We start from the raw sequence: 18,534 nt of genomic DNA on the forward strand, positions 1-18,534 counted from the left end.
ACTTCCATACACATAAGTGCACAGTTACATTCCATAAGTGCACAGTTCCATACAAAAAGCTTTGTATCTTTTTCATAAACTGGGGCTACTGACATTAAGTTTAAATGTTATATATTTTACAAGTATAAAGAAAGAATTAAAGAAAAAAAGACTCATATTAAATGTTATTGATAATATCAATTGGAAATAGGGGGTGCTGCAGTTCCACAGTGCCTATATGCAAGCCGCCTCTGCTATGGTAATTAATTAATTTATTACAGCATCTACAAGCTGATGCCTGATTGTTATTACTGTATGATGATGATGATGAGAAATGAATTTTGTACTCTGTAAAAAAAAAAAGAAGCAAAATGCCTTATTTGCCAGATTAGTTTACCAGATTGGATTTTAACATGCTTATTCCCATTCAGGTCAGGGTGATATAAGCTAACTTTCCCTGAAGAATTGCATGTTAATTGCAATTCTAAAAATTGGATTACAGTTTGGAAATCTATAATCCAATTTGTTTTTTCTTTTTATTTAAATTGAATTTTATTATCAATTAAATCCTTGTCATTGATAAATATAAATATTTTAGAACGCTGAATGTCTTTGCTATCCCAAAACATCCCATCCCTGAGTGTTTTTTCCCCAAAAACAACCTTTTGGTTGCTGACTCTTTTTACTTCATGGATTTCATTATTTTTTCCTAAAAACATTTTGTTCTTGTGCTGAGTTTACTTGTTGGTATTGGTTTGGTTTTTATTAACATATGTATTTGTTATTTTTATGTAAATATTGATGCTCTTTGTGCACATCAATATTCATTAATTTTTTTTTAATCAGTAAAAGGAGGATCTCACAAAACATACATAGGTAGATTTTTTTTGGAATGAAAAAAATACTTTGTTTATGCACGTAAAGTGAAGATATTTTGATTTTTTCTTACAACACTGTTTAGCATTATATTGTAAAGTAATGATGTAGTCTTATCTCATACTTTAAGCATTTTCACAGAATTGTTAGAGAAAGTTAGTGGACAAACTTACATAACAACAGATCATATTATTTTTAAACTTCAGAGAAATACATGCTGATTATCTGCATCTCTTTCTTATTTTTGTAAAGATATAAGGTTTTCTCTCCTTATATTTCTTTTAAGTGGATTTTTTTTTTGTATGGGTAGTATTGTTGTTGACCTATCCAAATTTTTAATAAAAATAAAATTGATAAAAGAAAAGGTATATGTATAAATAAAACCAAATTTAAAAAATCTGCTGAAAAAGAAAAAAAAAAAATTTGAAGTCAATGCTAAATTAAGAGTTGAATCGGCCATTTAAGAAAGGGCTCAAAGACCCAAACATAAATTTCTCAGGACAGGGAAAACTAATTATTTTCAAAAGTAAGACAAATTTTTTCTGTAATGGTATTTTCACATTCTATTTAAAGAACTTAAGCTGCTAATTGCTTAAAATCTTCATTTTGTGAGATACATAGCTATACAGATAAATTTAGAGTCATGCAATTGAGCAATTTCAAAAATGACATTGTTGGAAGCCGAGGTAATTTTTCACTTTAAGGTTAAAAATAAATTATGATACAAATTTATAATGAAAGGAAAAATTGTTTTTTTTAAATACATGATTTAATTTAAAAGGTAATAAGAAATAAGCATAATTAATAAATTATGGATATTACAATTTGTCATTGGCTTCTGCACATGTTGGCATGTTCAAAATTTCTTCATAGAAATGCTTGTGCTTTTCTAGAACGTAATACATGAATTTCTTCAGATCCTTTTTCCATCTTTTTGTCATTTATAAGCACTTTATCAGTATATGCTATAGAAGTTGCAAGCTGAATTAAATTTGTTTGCCTTGTTTTCATAGATCAAATGTGTGGTTAAAAACCCACCAATAAAGTTTGAGGTTGACACCTGCCCAAGCGTTTTTGCGGAGTATTCAAATTGATAAAAAAAGGTAGGCTAAAAAAGGTAGTAAATTTTGCATAAAATTAAAGCATTAACTTCACTTAGTTCAGTAGAGGATCAAGATAGTGATATTCCCGAGAAAAGTAATCGCTGCATTTAATAGAAAAAGAATGTGGTTTGAGTGAGCTTAAGATTGGTTTCAGGTTTGTTCCTTTTACTCTCTTATCAACTGAAAACTTCCCATGCAGTAGCATTGTTCTTAATCTCCTGATTTGTTTGTCTGCGTCAGCAAAAATACTAAGAATTGCTTTTATTTACCACCATTCGTGGTTTATCATTAAGCTGAACAAAATTCCTTTTGGTTTTGCTGAACTGGAACCCCAGGGTCTTTGGAACAATTCTTTCTGTTTGCCTTCCTTCAATAAATGACTAGAAATACATCTGTCATTTTTTTTGTTCAGATTTTTACTTCCTTGCATGAAGTAAAGATACGTATGTATCTCGCATAACTCAAAAATGATTAGCCATAGAATGCTGTAATTTTGTGTTTAAGACTGTGTTGTAACATCTAGTTGTGCACCTCTTTTGATTTTCCCCATTTTTCTTGAGTGTAGTTCAGTACTGCATGTTAGTATTATGTGATAAAGACACATAAACAGTGTACTATTCACACATGCAATATGGGTCAAATTGGTGTCCCAAAGTCCCCCCGTGCCTTCCCCTTGGTAGCTATAGTAAAATGAATCTTTGGTGCCGTATACTGATTTAACTTTTTATAGAAAAAGGTCACTATAGTTATTTTCTTTCAGAATTTCAAAGGATGATTAATATATTAGTATAATTTTATTTATGAAGCCTATCTTGTTTTACCTTTTACACATTAATATTTAAAATAATATAATGTTTTGTTGGTGGTAACCAAGTATATTATATCTTATTATTTAATATTAATTGAAAATTATAATTTAGAGTTGTATTATTTTTGGATTTTCTTAGTAAAATCTTATAAAAATTGTATATTTATTTAAAAAAGAATCATGCTATTTAATTATTTGACAGAACAATTAAATACAGTGTTATGTTGGTACTAACTGTACATTTTGGCATTTATTTCAATTTAAAGTGATTGTTGAAAATTATTTTATTAATTACCATTGACATTTGAATTCAAATAATATATATTTTTTTAAATATTTGTATTTACTAGAAAAATTATTTTCATTTATAATGATTTGTAAATTATTAATTTCAAAATACTCTATTTCTCAAATTTATATTTCTATTTAATAAAAATGTAAGTATCTTTCAAATGACATCAGAGTATTGTCTTTCAATTTCAAATTAAATAAATCTAAAGTGCTGCAAAAAATGTATATATGTAATTTAATAGGCTTACAAGGAAGTCATGTGGTGTCCACATCAGTTTTTCAATTTTGTCATGCAGCTGCCACTTTTCATGATCTGAGAAACTCTTAGAATAACAATATTACAATTATTGAACTATTTAAATTATAATGTTTATATAGAGTGTAAATAAAAAATAAAAGTTCATGTTTAGACTCAGTTCTAACTAATGATAAGTAAATTAAAGGTTGCGCGCTTACCTGCTGGTATTTCCTCCAGTGGTTCGTGCTGTTATTAACTTTCCATAATAATTTGTGTATTCAACACCAGATGTTTTATTTTTCAGACTTTTTCTTTTCAAGATTTGAATTCCTTGTTTTCGTTTCCTAATTCCTAAGTGAATATTAACATCTTCAACAGGCTCCATTTTCTGATAGTATAACACAGTTAGTTCATTGTACAGGTTCTTTATAAAACTACCACCAGATGGCAAGCATGTTCAGTTTTGAAAGGCTCCACTTGTGGAATTGAGCGATTTCAAAAATGAATGCTATAAAAGACTTATTGCTATTTGTGTCATACGAGATGGAATTGAGCTCTTGAAACAGAATGATGTATCTACCTTTTAAAAGCACAGAATGTAAAGAAGTCATTTTTGGAAAAAAATTGGAGTTTAACCTTTCTCAAAATACTGATTTAATTAAATTGTTGGTAGTTGTGTCTAATTTTATGTCTATTTCTAAAAGTTGACTTTATTGTGTTAGGTACCAAAGGGATTTTTAATTTTACACAGTAGGCTCAAACATTTGTTTTAATCTTCCCTCTCAAATCACCTATGTTAAAAAAAATCTTTCCCCAGACCAAATAAGTTCTTAATAGATTAATGTGTAAAGTATATATACTTCTTTTTTACTGCTTTGTCATCAAGTTTTGTTTTAATCTCAAAGGTGAGTCTTGAATCTATAGTAAAAATTTATTCTATATACCATACTTTGCGTAAATGAGATTGACTTAAACATTATATAAAAAATGCATGTATACAATTATTTTAATTCAGACAGATCTCAGTGTATGTTCTCCCCTTGTCTGCCAATTTGTTATTTTTATATAATAATTTATATCAAGTTGGAATAGACAAATCGCATTAATATTTGGTAAGCATCTTGGTAATAAAGTTTTAAAATTAGCAAAAAATCAGGACTTCAAAACCTTTGCAAATTACAAAATGGTGGCCATGTTTACTTTTCAATCTGTATATCTCCGTAAATATTAGTTCTATAAAAATTTATGTTATATGCTAAAATATTAAGCCTTTTATTTTAAACAAAATGACATTTAATTTTTTTAAATCAGTTAACAAATAGTTGAGTTATGGGAGAAATGATGTAATTTTGTGTCATAATTATTCAGTTTTTATGTCATTATTATTAGGTCTATTATTGTAAGAAAATTATTACTTATTACAATACTAGAATTAACAATAAATAAAAACAATATTTCATTGAATTGAACGTAAAAGTAGAAAACATGAAAACAGACAAATAATTACACAAATTTTCTGCCATAACTCACTGATTTTCAAAAATAAACTGTCATTTTGTTTAAAATAAAAGCTTAATATTTTAGCATTAATTTAAATTTTGATAAAATTAATGTTTATGGAGATGTATGGATTGAAAAATAAACATGGCCATCATTTTGTAATTTGCAAAGGTATTTAAGTCTTGATTTTTTGCTAATTTTAAAACTTTATTACTAAGACTGTTACCAAATATTAATGTGATTCCTCTATCTGAATTTGAGATATAAATTATTATATAAAAATAACAGAATGTCAGACAGGGGGAGAATGAAGGCGAAATTGCAATCTTTCCTAATAATATTTTTTGTTTAGTTGTACAAATAAAATCCAAAAATGTATAGCCAGCCCACCATTTTAGAAACACCTATATATGTGAGGGTTGGTCGTTCTTACTTGTAGAAAATAATGAGAAAATAAAATCTTATTTTGGATTAAAAATTTATTCTACATTTAAAAGAAAAAGTTTAAAAACTTTCATTTAAAAGATGAGGATAGTTGATGTCTTTTACTGCTTTATGAATTGAAAAACGAATTACATAATTGAGAAGAAAACTAGATATTTATATACTATTAGCCTGCCAGATAATTAATATTAAATCAAATTTTTATAATGTACAACAGTGAGTTAATTATGAAATATAGAATAATTATAGGTAACAATTTTTTATAATAATCTTCCATAAAATAGCATTTTCATTTTGCACGATTCAGGTAAAACAGTTTACTAAATAAGTTAATTTTATAGAAATAAATAATAAAATTTACAATAATTGTATTAACATTATAAAATAATAATATAACATTAAAATAATAATATATACAGAGAAAGTAAATAATATAGAAGGATGTAACTTCATTTAGTGTTGTAAAAATATTTATTCACATATAATCATGTAAACTAAAATTAATTAAAATTTTTAACTAATAGTTCTAATTGCTGAAAACTAATCATAATGCAAAAGGACAGATATTTGTTGCATCAGTCTTAACTCTTGGTATGCTACTGAACAAAATAAGGTCAACACAAAAAAGTCCAATCTCATTGTCTTTACACTTTTACGCTTTTATATGGTCTGTGAACAATGTCAGCTGTTTAGTCCAATACTGTTAATGTATTTCTAAATTTTAGTTGGCTCCATTTTCTGAGTATTGTGAAGTCTGGACCTGCTTTAACATTTTTAACATGCTTAACTCAATTTTATGTATCAAAACACTAGAAAATATTTCTGCTAGTTTTGTTGACTTAATATTTATCAGGTTTTGCATTTCAAACTTATATACTGGGATTACTTATTGTATCCTGCCAGTTATAACTATCATTGTCATTATTTTCAAATTGAACCTCAGCAACACTACTAGATATCTGATCTGAACTTTTATAGCTGTAAAAGTCTCCTTCATTGCCATTGTCATCCTCTACTTTGCCATTAACTAGAGTGTACGTTCTTTCACAGATGAAAACAATATTTCTACATCACTGTTCTTGTTACTTTTTGTTTAACTTGTAATCCATTTCACTGCCAAGTTGTAGTTCTTGCATTAAGATGACTCATTTTTGTTCTTAATTTAAATCACAACTGTCTAACAGTATTTACAATCTCGTAAACAATGTAAACAATATGGTTTACATTGGTAAGAATAAAGTTTTATTATCAAAACGCTATTATATGTTTTAAAAACAGGATACTGCAGCCAAAAAACCCAATGTACAGAAAAACTAGTAATACCAAATATGTATGTGTCTGCCCTCAGAAAACATAACTCGTGAGTGAGATAGACATATTTAAAACAAGCCATTTGGATAAACCATTAAGTTTTAACCAGTAATTTAGTAACAACAGGCAAGAAAAAATTAGATAAGTTATTTAGAACAATAGGCTCATATCACATGAGTGTAGTAGAGGGCTGATGTGAAAAATCATTCTCTGATGTATGCAATGATGAGTAGAACTGTCTTGTAAATTTGATACAGACATGCCCTTAAATTCATATGTCACTTACGCAATGTTGCGTAACAAATAGGATAAAGAAGAATTTAAAAAGTTAATATATATATACACACACACACACCACAAGTTAGATTGGAAAAATCTAAAAATCACAAGTTAGACAGGTAGATTGGAAAAATTGTGCAGATAGGCAACATTTGGAATATGTAAAACAAGTTGTTAGGGATGTAGAATGTATGGGGTATACCGAAATGAAATGACTGATACTAGATAGGGAATGTTGATATATATATATATATATTAGAGAAGATTTTTTTAGTCAATATCATTTTTTTCTCACTTTTCTTAAACATATTTTTTTCATGTAAATACAATAAAATGATAACCTAAGGAATTATGGTAAAAATTCATTAAAATCTTATTTACAATTTAAAATAATGAATATACTATTGCATAAGTTGTATATCTCTGGTCTGTTAAATTTGTATAAAATAATCAAGAAATGCAGCAAATTTAAATATTAAAAATAAATGGAGTCTTTTTATATGAATTCAGCTCCAAAATAGGTAACTTTTAGCCTTTTTATTAAATATTTTTTAGACATTTCATTAGGCTAGTAAGTCAGCAAGTGTTTACTGGAAATATGCTAATTCATTAATAATAAATTGAATAATAAAATTGAGCATCCATTGATAGTTACAGCATGAAGGGTTAAGCAAGTTACAGTATACATAGTTGTATCTTCAGCCAGCTTACAGTTCAGCAGAATTATTAGGCAAAATCAAGGTGGCAGATTACTTATAGCGAAAAAGAATTTGTATTTTAATATGGTTTTTACGTAAGATTTAATCAATTGATATTTCTAAAGTATTTAAAAAAAATATGGTATTGCTTATAAAGTTGGGACCCAAAGGTACTGTATCCATCATTTGTTGTTGCTGTATACTATGTTCAACCATATCTCCAGGATTTGGAGCTCATTTAAACCAAGATGTGGTTTTAATTAAAATTGAATTAAACAGTACATGGTAATTGACAAATTATTATACTGTGCAGCCAATAGTTGCACAAATGTAAAAATGTAAAATTAAATGTAATGAAAAAAAAATTGACTACCTAATCATTACTATGTGTATACACATTCACTACTGCTGCACAGGTTTTAGTTTGTTCATGGTGAAATTAAAAAAAAAAAATTTTTTGCTCATCTTTCCCTAAAATATATGCATATATTGATCATTTTTTGTAAAAAAATTGTAACAGAAAATATAAACATGCCTGGATGTATTGCGTGTTTGGCACTTGGGGATTGCAGTTCTATTCCAGAAGGTTTTTTTTTTTTTAACTAAACAGTTATATTATTTGTAAGTATATGATATGCAGTCAAACCTCTAATTCGAATCTCAAGGGACGAATGTTTTTTTTCAATTTAGGAAGTTTCTATTTACAGAGGTAAAATAATGAAACTCATAAATTGTACAAAAAAAATTTCATAATTTAATAAAAACTTATGTTAATCTATAATAATGAAATACAGTATTGAATTGTTAGAAAAGACAAAATTTGTATGCTATCTAAAAATGAAAAAAATTCAAATGCAGTACAATACTTTTAGTTATTTATTGAAAAAAGTGTATAATTTTTTTTTTTGAGTTTTCTTTGACAGATTTGAAAATCAAGGGCATTTTCAATCTTCACTAATGCTCTAAATACCACCTTCTGCTTTGCTTGAATTCTTGAAGGTTATTTATTGCCGATTTCGCATATTTTGTTGTAATTTCTACTTGTTCTGTTTCGTCTTCTTCATCAGAATCTTTACGAATAGTTGAATGCGACACAGATGCAATGATGTCGTCGTTGTTGGTTGGAGTGCCACTAACTGCAATATCATCATTAAAGAGTGTGAACAAGTCAAGTGAAATTTCATCCATACTAATGTTAAAGTTTTTAAAAATTACACTCCATTCTTCTTCTGAAATTGAGAAAGGATTTACAAATTCAACCTGTTTTTTTCCGGATGAAAATTCACAAGTTTTGAAGCAATTAACATCTTTGTCAGCTAAGGAATAAGGTTGGATATTACTCATCATACGCACTGTACATGTAGTTTTGTTATAAACTACTCTGGGGACTGAAATAAACAAGTCGGAAGTTGATTAACATTAGGCATTCAATACCAGATAAAATTCACAGTCCATATTAACGATCACTATTCACTATTAAACTGAATTTATTGCTATCTATGCTTTTTTGGAAATCATGTACAATGTGTAAATTCTTAATTAAAAAAATGTTTTCATCAAAGAAATAATATGTATATCAAGTTCTCAAAATTTTTGAATAAAGGAGATGATTTAAAGAAGATTTTTCGAGGGGAAAAGTAAATATTCAATTTAGGGTGTTATTCGAATTAAGGAGGTTTGATTTAGGGAGTTATTCAAATTAAGGAGGTTTGATTTAGGGAGGTGTGACTATATAACTATGCCTAGTGATGGTAAATTTAAAACATAAGTAGCTCATAACTAATAAATATCAAAAACGAAATATTTTGCAAATCAAAGAAATATTTAAAAACTAAAACTTGTTTTATTACAATAAAAGTTTGTTTTTATTATGTAATTATCTATAATAATCTTTTTGCTGCTTCAATTAATATTTTTTATTTATTATAAAATATGTAATATTATACCAGTTTTTTTTCTAAATAAGGAACTGTATGAAATAATTTTTATTTTACAAAATAATAAAACCCTTTAGCCCACAAATGTGTTTACCTTTGTGGACCTTTATTTTTCATTCAGTACGATGGTACTGGATGATTTAAAGCAAAACTAAACATCTAACTTGTGCCAATAAAAAACAGGAGTATTTTGTGGTTTTGAGGATTTTGTGATCAAATAATTTAAAAGGTGCAATGGTCTCAATAATAATATTATTGTCGTAAGCAAAAACATTATTTCCTTGATAAAAAACATGAACCATTTGTAATGAAAACCTTTACGCAATAAAATAAAAAGTAATATGGTGAAACTGCAACCCTGTTTTCGAGTACAAGTATAAACTTATGATGATACAAACGTTCTTTCATTTTTCATTATATCAGATCAAAATTTTAAAATCATGTAAGTTCTATGTAGTACAATATAATATTATACTTTTATATAAGCAACAGGAAATCAAAATTGTAGCAATTTTCTATTGTCACAGTAATTAATTATTGTAAGATTTTTCATTAAAAAAATATCATTAAATTAAAACAATTAAAAAACTTGATTTCTAATTAATTTAAAAAAATAATGAAAAATATTTATCTAATTGAGAAATATATATTACCTTTCTTCACTAAATTAAAAAAAAAATCTTGTAAGTAAAAAAGCGTGTGGATGCACGGTATTAAAAAATTAAATCTTTTGTATGCAAAGTAATTGTAACAAAAAAATACATAATTTGCCTTGATTCTTTAAAGAACGAAAAATATTTGTGCCTGCAGGTTGTACCTGATATAAAAATCAATTTTCATCTTGTTTGTGCTGAATTGCCGGCATAGCAGTAAACATAATAATAAATTTTTACACAAAAAACAAAATGTTATATGTAATGACTAAAAGTTAAAGACATTGCACATGTTTGCTTTTAAAGTTATAACTGCAAATAATGCTGTTTTCAATAATCTACTTAAAAAATAGGAATTAATGTAAGTAATTTTGAAATGTGGATGAACAGGTTCTGGATAAATGGGATTTTACTATTCTTCATATGTTTTCTATTCATTAAAAGTGTTTTAAGTTTTTTTTTCACTTAGGTATTTGTTCAGTTGTCTAATACAATAAAATATAGATGTATGTTTCTTTCTACTTTATTTGTTACTGAGTGCATAAATTCTGTAGCAGGGGAATTTTAATCAGTTTTTCATTTTAGTTATTTGTTATTCTGATATATTATTTTGTTTTACAATTTGTTTAGTTCCTTAAATATCCCAGTTAGTTTTGGTTGTGCTTTAATTGATTATGTTTAATAATTATAAATGTAAAATAAATTAAATTGATTGCATGTGATCTCAGTGATGTATTTTAAGATTAGATATGTTTATCTTCTTAGAAAAAGGCAGTTATTAAAATTTCCTCTTCATTAAGTTGTTCTATCTTGTCAAATCTTTTTGTTTTGTTTTGTGAAAGAAAGTATTAAGTTTTCTTTATAGTAATGCTGTGGAATTGCATGAATATTAGTTGAGGAAATCATTTACTATTAACTTCACTGCAGATATTAATTCTTGTATAGATGTAAATACAGTATGTAACTATTTATATTTATGTATATATATTTTTTTTAATGTTGATTATATTTATACCTGTGAATGAAATATTTGTGTTAAAAATGTTCCAAATCTTGTTTTTTATTCTAGGTTTTTTTTAATGATTGCTTATTGTTGAGTCAGAACATTTCTATGATCAAATGTTATTCACGAGTTTGATTTTTAATTAAGTTTGCATATTTTCTTATTTAGGTTTTTCAAAAGAAAACTTAAATTATAGAAGCATTTACCCATTTTTATTTATTTACTAGTATTTACAAATTTATTATATGAATCAGTATTACTTATGTTATATATAATTATTTCTAGATGACATATCAAGGCCACTGAATTGTATAATTTTTAAGATTTTTACACAGTAATTTTAGTTTTCTTAGTACTTTGGCTATTCTCATAATGTTTTGCGGTTAAATCTCATTAATTTGGACCACTGAAAGAAATTAGTAATTCTAATTAATTAAATTCATGAAAATGTTGAAAGAAATATTAATTACGATACTTACTGTTATTCCTCCATACAAAAACAATTGAATTATTAGGTTATGTATTTAAAATGAAGATTATGTTGAAGTTACTGAATAATTGGTGAATTTCTTTTTCTAATTGAAGGCATCAACTAGGAGAAATTATCAATTTGTCATTCTTGACATTTCATTAGTTAATCTAACAACATGTTTATATAAATTTATTTCTACAAATGTTTTAATTGATTAATCTTTATCATGTTGAATAGTTTAATGGTATCTATATTTATAAATTTAAGACTTGGAATGTGTGAAATAATATAAAAAGGAATTTGGGTTAAATTTATGTTACATTGAAGTTTATTAAATATCATTAAGTGCTTTTAAAATGGTGTTTTAAACTCTGTGTATAGTTTAACATTTTTCCACTACAGTTGTTCTTCCTTACTTATAAGTGTAAATTTTTCGCAATATTCCTTCTTGTATTAAAACTTTAATGGTAAAAAGTATTTAATTTAAAATTAAGAAATTTTTACACATATTTTTTATTTCTAGAAAATAAAGAAGTAAAATGTTGGTGCTAATTTTACACTAAAGAAATTTTTTCTTGCTCTTAGAATTCTAAAATAAAAACAAATTTAATACTACTGGTGTGTTTTGGTTTAAAAATCAGCTTGCATAAATTATGGATTTAAAAAAAAATTAAATAGAAAATTATGTAATTTGTCTTACGCAAAAGAAAATTAAATGTTGAGATTCTTATTATTTTTTACTTTTTTATTCATTTTATATTCTCCTTTTTTATAGTTAAAAACAATTTAGTTATTTATTGCAATATTTGTAGTATCTGAAATTTGCTATTCTTTCAATAGAATATATTAATTATTTTTATACAATTCATGCTCTTTACTACAACACCTTTATACAACCTTATCTTAAGATTAAAGAATTTCATTCTTTATCTTTAGTAAAATTCAGTTTTTACTATTAATGTGTCAATAAATAATAAAATAAACAAGATTATCTAAATCTTCTTCGGTATTTTCAGCAGTCTTTTTTGTCCAGTTGATTAAGATTGAAGTTTATCTTGTAAAATAAGGATACTTCAGAAATATTTTGACTGTTGCAAATTTATCTGTAAGTTGGTTTACTGTGCCATATATCTTAATTTTTGGCAATAAAATTTTTAATTTTTGTTTACAAAATCTTTGTTTTATAAAACATGGCTGTCAGTTTTTATTGGTAACATGCCCTTTAGTGCTGCAAGTTGTCATTAGCATCTTTAAGAGTCTAAAAAATGAAATAAGTATTTAAATTATTATTTTTTATTTAATTTTCTGTAAAAAAAAATCTAAATTGTATGAAATTAGAATTATATTGCATCCCTTTTTTATATTTTACTCAAATAAAAGAAAAAAAATTGTAACAGATCTTTAAAAACAAATGATTTAAGTATTGTTACATGTTGCAAAATAAAATTAAGAAAATGAGTAATCATTTTTGCAAATTTTTAATATATAGTTAAAATCTTTAATTATAAAATATGTTCTTTAAAGTTGGTTTTATTTTTTTTTTTAATATGTAAACAGTAAAGTGTAAATTGTTATTCATTAAACACTTATTTTCTTATGTCCTTTACCTGGTCATTTGAGAACTGCAGTGTGTATTTTAATGCACTTAAACTGGAATAAGCAAGAGGTCCTACAGACCGACCGTTAAGTAAGTTTTAACATTATCTTATTTTGTTCGTTGAAAACTCTTGCTTGCAGGAGACTAATTTCTTAGCGCAGGTTTTGGTGATATACTACAAATAATCTTTAATTTAATTATTTGAAATTTTATATGCTTGTAATTAATTAGTTTTCTATAAAAGGAATTATTTCATTCTTTTATTACGATTGAAATTGTGTACCCTCTTTAATGTCTTTAGTGCTTAGAAAAATTCATCCAAATGGCTCTTTGATATCACTAGATTACATCTCAATATCTATTAAGTTGTTCAGCATTTATTTCCAACTACTTTTGTGATATTAAGTTCATCTTTTTCTTGCATTTTCTCAGTGACCATAAAGTTTCAGTAACAGAAAGATAGGATCAAAAAAGAAAATTATACTTGGTTGAATCTTCAGTTTAATCTTTTCTTGATATTCATCAGTAAATAATAAATGCAGTGCAATAGTTTATAGACACATAAATTATAAATAGACACATTATTTAAAGCTGCGTACTAACTCTTGAAGGTAGAGAAGTGAAAATAGGCATTTTACATAATAATTTACTTTTAATTAATAATCTGTATATTGTTTTAAGCAGTTATAGGTACTACATCCAGTTGTGGTTATCAGTAATGAGATATGAATTTTATAGCATATGAAAAATGCCAAGTATGACAAAAATTTAAACACATATTATAAACTGTTTCTGGATTGATCAATTGCATGCAGCTTCTCCACATGAACTTACAGGAGAGAAATCAGAGTTTAAAAAGTAAAAATTTACAAGGGTAGAATGTAAATTTTGAAATTTCCTGTATCGCATACATTGCTAACTTTTCAATGAAAGTAGTGAGACATTTCTTGTGATTTTTCCTGGAATTGAAAAATTTTACCAGGTTTTAATTTACCTCTGCCACAGATTTTAACTTACTGGATTGTCTGTCATCTTCCTAGAGTTTGCAATAGATAATCTTTGGAATTTTTTTTTATCCGTTTGGACAAAAATGATTTAAAACACTTTTTTTATAATGAACAATACTAACTTAAGTAATAATGTTTCTTTTTTAAAAGCAAGTTAAAAAAATACAGATTATTGAATTAAAAATTTTAAAGAAATAATATTCAGTTATTTTCTAAGAAATTGAGGCCACAAAAATAGTTTTTGTTTTAATTTTATGAATTTAAAATAACCAATGAGATTTATATATTACATAAATACAATCAGTTGTTAATCAGAGATGTTTGTCAAAATCTTTGTGAACAATTTGCTAGTTACAAGAAGTTACTGAAAGAATACCTTCATTTTTTAATTTTGTAAAAAAACTTCAGCAGGAGACAAAAACTTCTTTGGTTCTAATTATATTTTTAAATTGTTAAGCGAAACATTGTGATTTTTTACTGAAATTTCTGTGAACCATAAAAGTATTATATATTTATGATTTATTAGTTTATTATTTTTAACAAAATTATAAATTTCCAAAAATCTTTTTTTTTTTAAATTCAGAACATCTTTACCTAATTTTATTATTTTCAAAGGAAACTGCTTTAGGAACATTAAACACTTTTCCAAATAAATAAAAAGTGTGTTGGAGATGTTCTGCAACTGAATGCTTACTATGAATAGTTATTGATATGATTGGCTCTTAACAACTCTCTTAATGTTACCTTTCTTTTTCTTTTCTGCTCTGTGTAGTTCCTGGATTCTAGATATTAGTCTTCATTTTGAGGTTTAGCTGTACTGACTATAATGTGTTTAGTGTTAAAAGGGTATTATTTTCTACAATAATGTATCATCTTAGTGTATTATTTTTTTAATATTTTTGTGTTTCTAATTTCTTTACATTTAAATAATATTTATATTTTATTATTTTATTTAATTGGTCTCATAAGGAAAAGGTTACATTTTATTTTCAGATTTAACTATAATATTTTATAAACTTTTATGAAAAACACATGTGAGTTTTTATTTTATTGTTTTTTTCATTACCTGGAATGGTAGTAGTACGTTCATAAGCCAAATGAAATGGAACTGTCTATACTTTTTTAAATCTCATATTTTATCAGTACAGTATTGTGATATTTTTTGTTTTTTTGTTTAGCCTTTTATTATTTTTGGTTGAGAATTAATTTTTATTTATATTAAAAATACTTAGTTATACACATTATATTAAACATATTCACATTATGTAAGAAGGGGTTTTTATTGCATATTTTTGAGTTACTATAGAACATATTATTACAAAAATTGAAAAATAATCATTAATTGACTGAATGAGTTTTCTGGTATGACTTGAAAATAATTGATCTAAAAAACTTATAGTACCAGTAATATACATAGATTTAAAATTTTCTAAAATTAATATCTTAACATATTTACCTGTGTACTTCATGTATATTTATCTTATGTTTGTTGCAGTCATGAGGATATGAAAAACAATTTTTTCTTCATATAAAGTTCTCTAAATATAGTGTAGAAATAATTTTCTCATAATATTCTTGAAGTGAGAAAAATGTTCACACTTCAAAACTGATAAATAATTATTTCATTTAAGTTCATTTATATTTACTTATGCGCGCGCGCACACACATACACACATACACAAATGTGTTTTTGATATTGTTCTCTTGTGCAGCTGTCGCTTTTCTATGTATTTCCTGTCTAAATATTTAGTTACTGTAATATGTTATTCATGAATTTTTATTATAGGAATTTGCTTCATTTTACCAAAATTTAATTTCACTTTCATTTTGTATTATATGTTAATTTCAGGAGATGTTTAAAGGCACCAGTGTCAATCTCGATACTCATTTTCAGTTAACCATTATTTTATGAATTTTTGGAAATAGGTACTTAAGAGTTGCTAAGAGGTTACTACAAGCTTTTATTATGCTTCACTTTTGACTTCCAGAATGAAACATTGATATTATTATTTGTAGACATGTATAAACATTAAAAAAAAAATCATAATGAAAATATAATAAATCTGAATTATAAAGTTAATTCATCATGAACTATCTTATTCAGGAATTTCATCCAACTTACACAGCATAATATTTTTATAAATCTATAGTCAGTTTAGATTTACCAAATGAATATAAAGATATGTTCACAAATACAGTACAGGTACTTGTATGGTAACAAAAGAAAAAAAAATCATAATTTCAAATAAGTTCAGTAATAACTATCATAATTACTTGCATAATTGAAAAGTTTTTTTTATATATTTGCACATCAGTCTCATGTTTGACATATGAAAATGTCACGTTACTGTTCTAATTTGACATAAATTACAGTTTCTGTCAAATTACAGTTGTCCTTTCAGTATTCAATTTGTGAATTGGGTTTGAACAGATATGTAGTTTTGTTGTGTAAGTCTGTTTTTTCTGACAGAACAATATGCACAACAAGATTTCCCTACATATTTTTTACATTTCATGAATTTCTAATATGTGCAATATTACTTATTTTTTTGTCAAAGAGAGATTGACAGTGTTGTCAGTGAAACATGTTTCTACAAATTTGCTCAAATCAAGGTTTTTACCAACTTCTTGAGAAAAACTTTGCAAGTGAGCATTTGATTAACATTGCTTCATAAATTGATTTAGGCAACATTCATCAAAATGTATAAGAGGAAATTGACCATCTGTTGTTAATTCTCATAATATATTGTCAAATCATTCTGTCCAAAGTAAACCCCCTCTACCAACAAAGCTTATGTTATGTAGAATATTTTAACTTAAATAAATATTCTTTAGATTCAGCATCAATTTTATATTTCTATGTATTCATTAGCAAAAGAATATATTTGTTTTATACAGTGGTATAGAAAATGTTGACAATTATTTAGCTGCTTATTTAAGCCAGACTCGTACTGCTGCATGCATGTAGAGTTGATTCTCAAGAGAAACCTAGGTAAAGTATTCATGGTAATGCTTTTTATTGTTTGAACCATAACTTTCTGATGTGTTTTACACATTGTATGCATTGATTGCTTCTCCAGATAAATTTTTTTTCTTGTAAGTTGTATATAAACTTTGCATCAAGAAGGGCATGTATTTTTATGCATGCCATATCTAGCATGCAAATGAGGAGTTAGAGACTAAATGATTCAGATATTTGGTCAAGGGTTACATATTTTGCTATAAAAACTATTCATAAATTTTAAAAAATTGATAAATTTTTGTTTTAATTCGTTCAATCTTTTCTAATAATAACATCAAAATGAAGAGCTTGCCAAGCAGAAATTGCAATGACATAAGTATTATCAGTTTACACTAACTTATCACCAGTCAGCTGTTGGATTTACATAATACCTAATAAATGTAGAAAAACAAAAAAAAAAAAACAAATTTCTTCAAAGTTAGTTTTTAACCCATGTTTGTAAGCATTGCTTATTTTTAAGATTTGACTAACATGAAAATAATCTGGGATATACCAATTGTACAGTATTCATGTATTAGACATCAAATTAAATATAAAATTCTGAATGATTAAAAAAATACTAAAAAGATTTCTTTTAGTTTTAATACATAGAAAAATCTCCTTCACTATCATAATGGTTTTTGTTGGTAACATTTTATCTATAGATTTTAATAGTTAATGCTATAACTGAAATGATTGTTGGTAGTCTGACATAAGTACAGATCACTCTTGAATAATTACAACCATTCTCAAGAATTTGTCCTACTATGCTATGTTTAATGAGTGAAGTGTTTGTTTTTTCTTCACAGAGGAAAATATACAAATATATGTTTGCATATCAGACGACAGAGATGATATTCATCAATTCTATAAGTGCACTTGCACTATTCACTATAAAAAACGGCTGTATATGAAACATCATTACTTTCAAAAAATTAACTCTGAGTGGTGCTTCTTGAACTTCTGTTATAACTTTAGTTATAGTGACTGGGATAAATTTATCCCATTAATTAAAAGACTAACATGTCTTTTGGTTAGGAAAAAATATGCTACATAAACTGCTATAACTTCCCCTTAGAACTAATTTCCATATTAGGAAGAGTAAAATGTCTCTGCCATCTGTTGATTGTATGGTAATTACTTTTTCTGATCAACTGACCTTTAGCACATAGTTAATAACAATGTTGTACATGTTTCTCCCTTGTTCAGAATGGATTAAATAGTCCTAAAACATAATTTTATCTAAAATATTTGTTATTTTGTAATAATATTTATCAATGCATATTTCTGTAATTTTTTAGTAATTTAGTAAAGTGATTTCTGTAATTTTCTAATAA

Source organism: Lycorma delicatula, chromosome 6 (genome assembly GCF_047948215.1).
Source record: "Lycorma delicatula isolate Av1 chromosome 6, ASM4794821v1, whole genome shotgun sequence".
NCBI classification, from domain to species: Eukaryota; Metazoa; Arthropoda; class Insecta; order Hemiptera; family Fulgoridae; genus Lycorma; species Lycorma delicatula.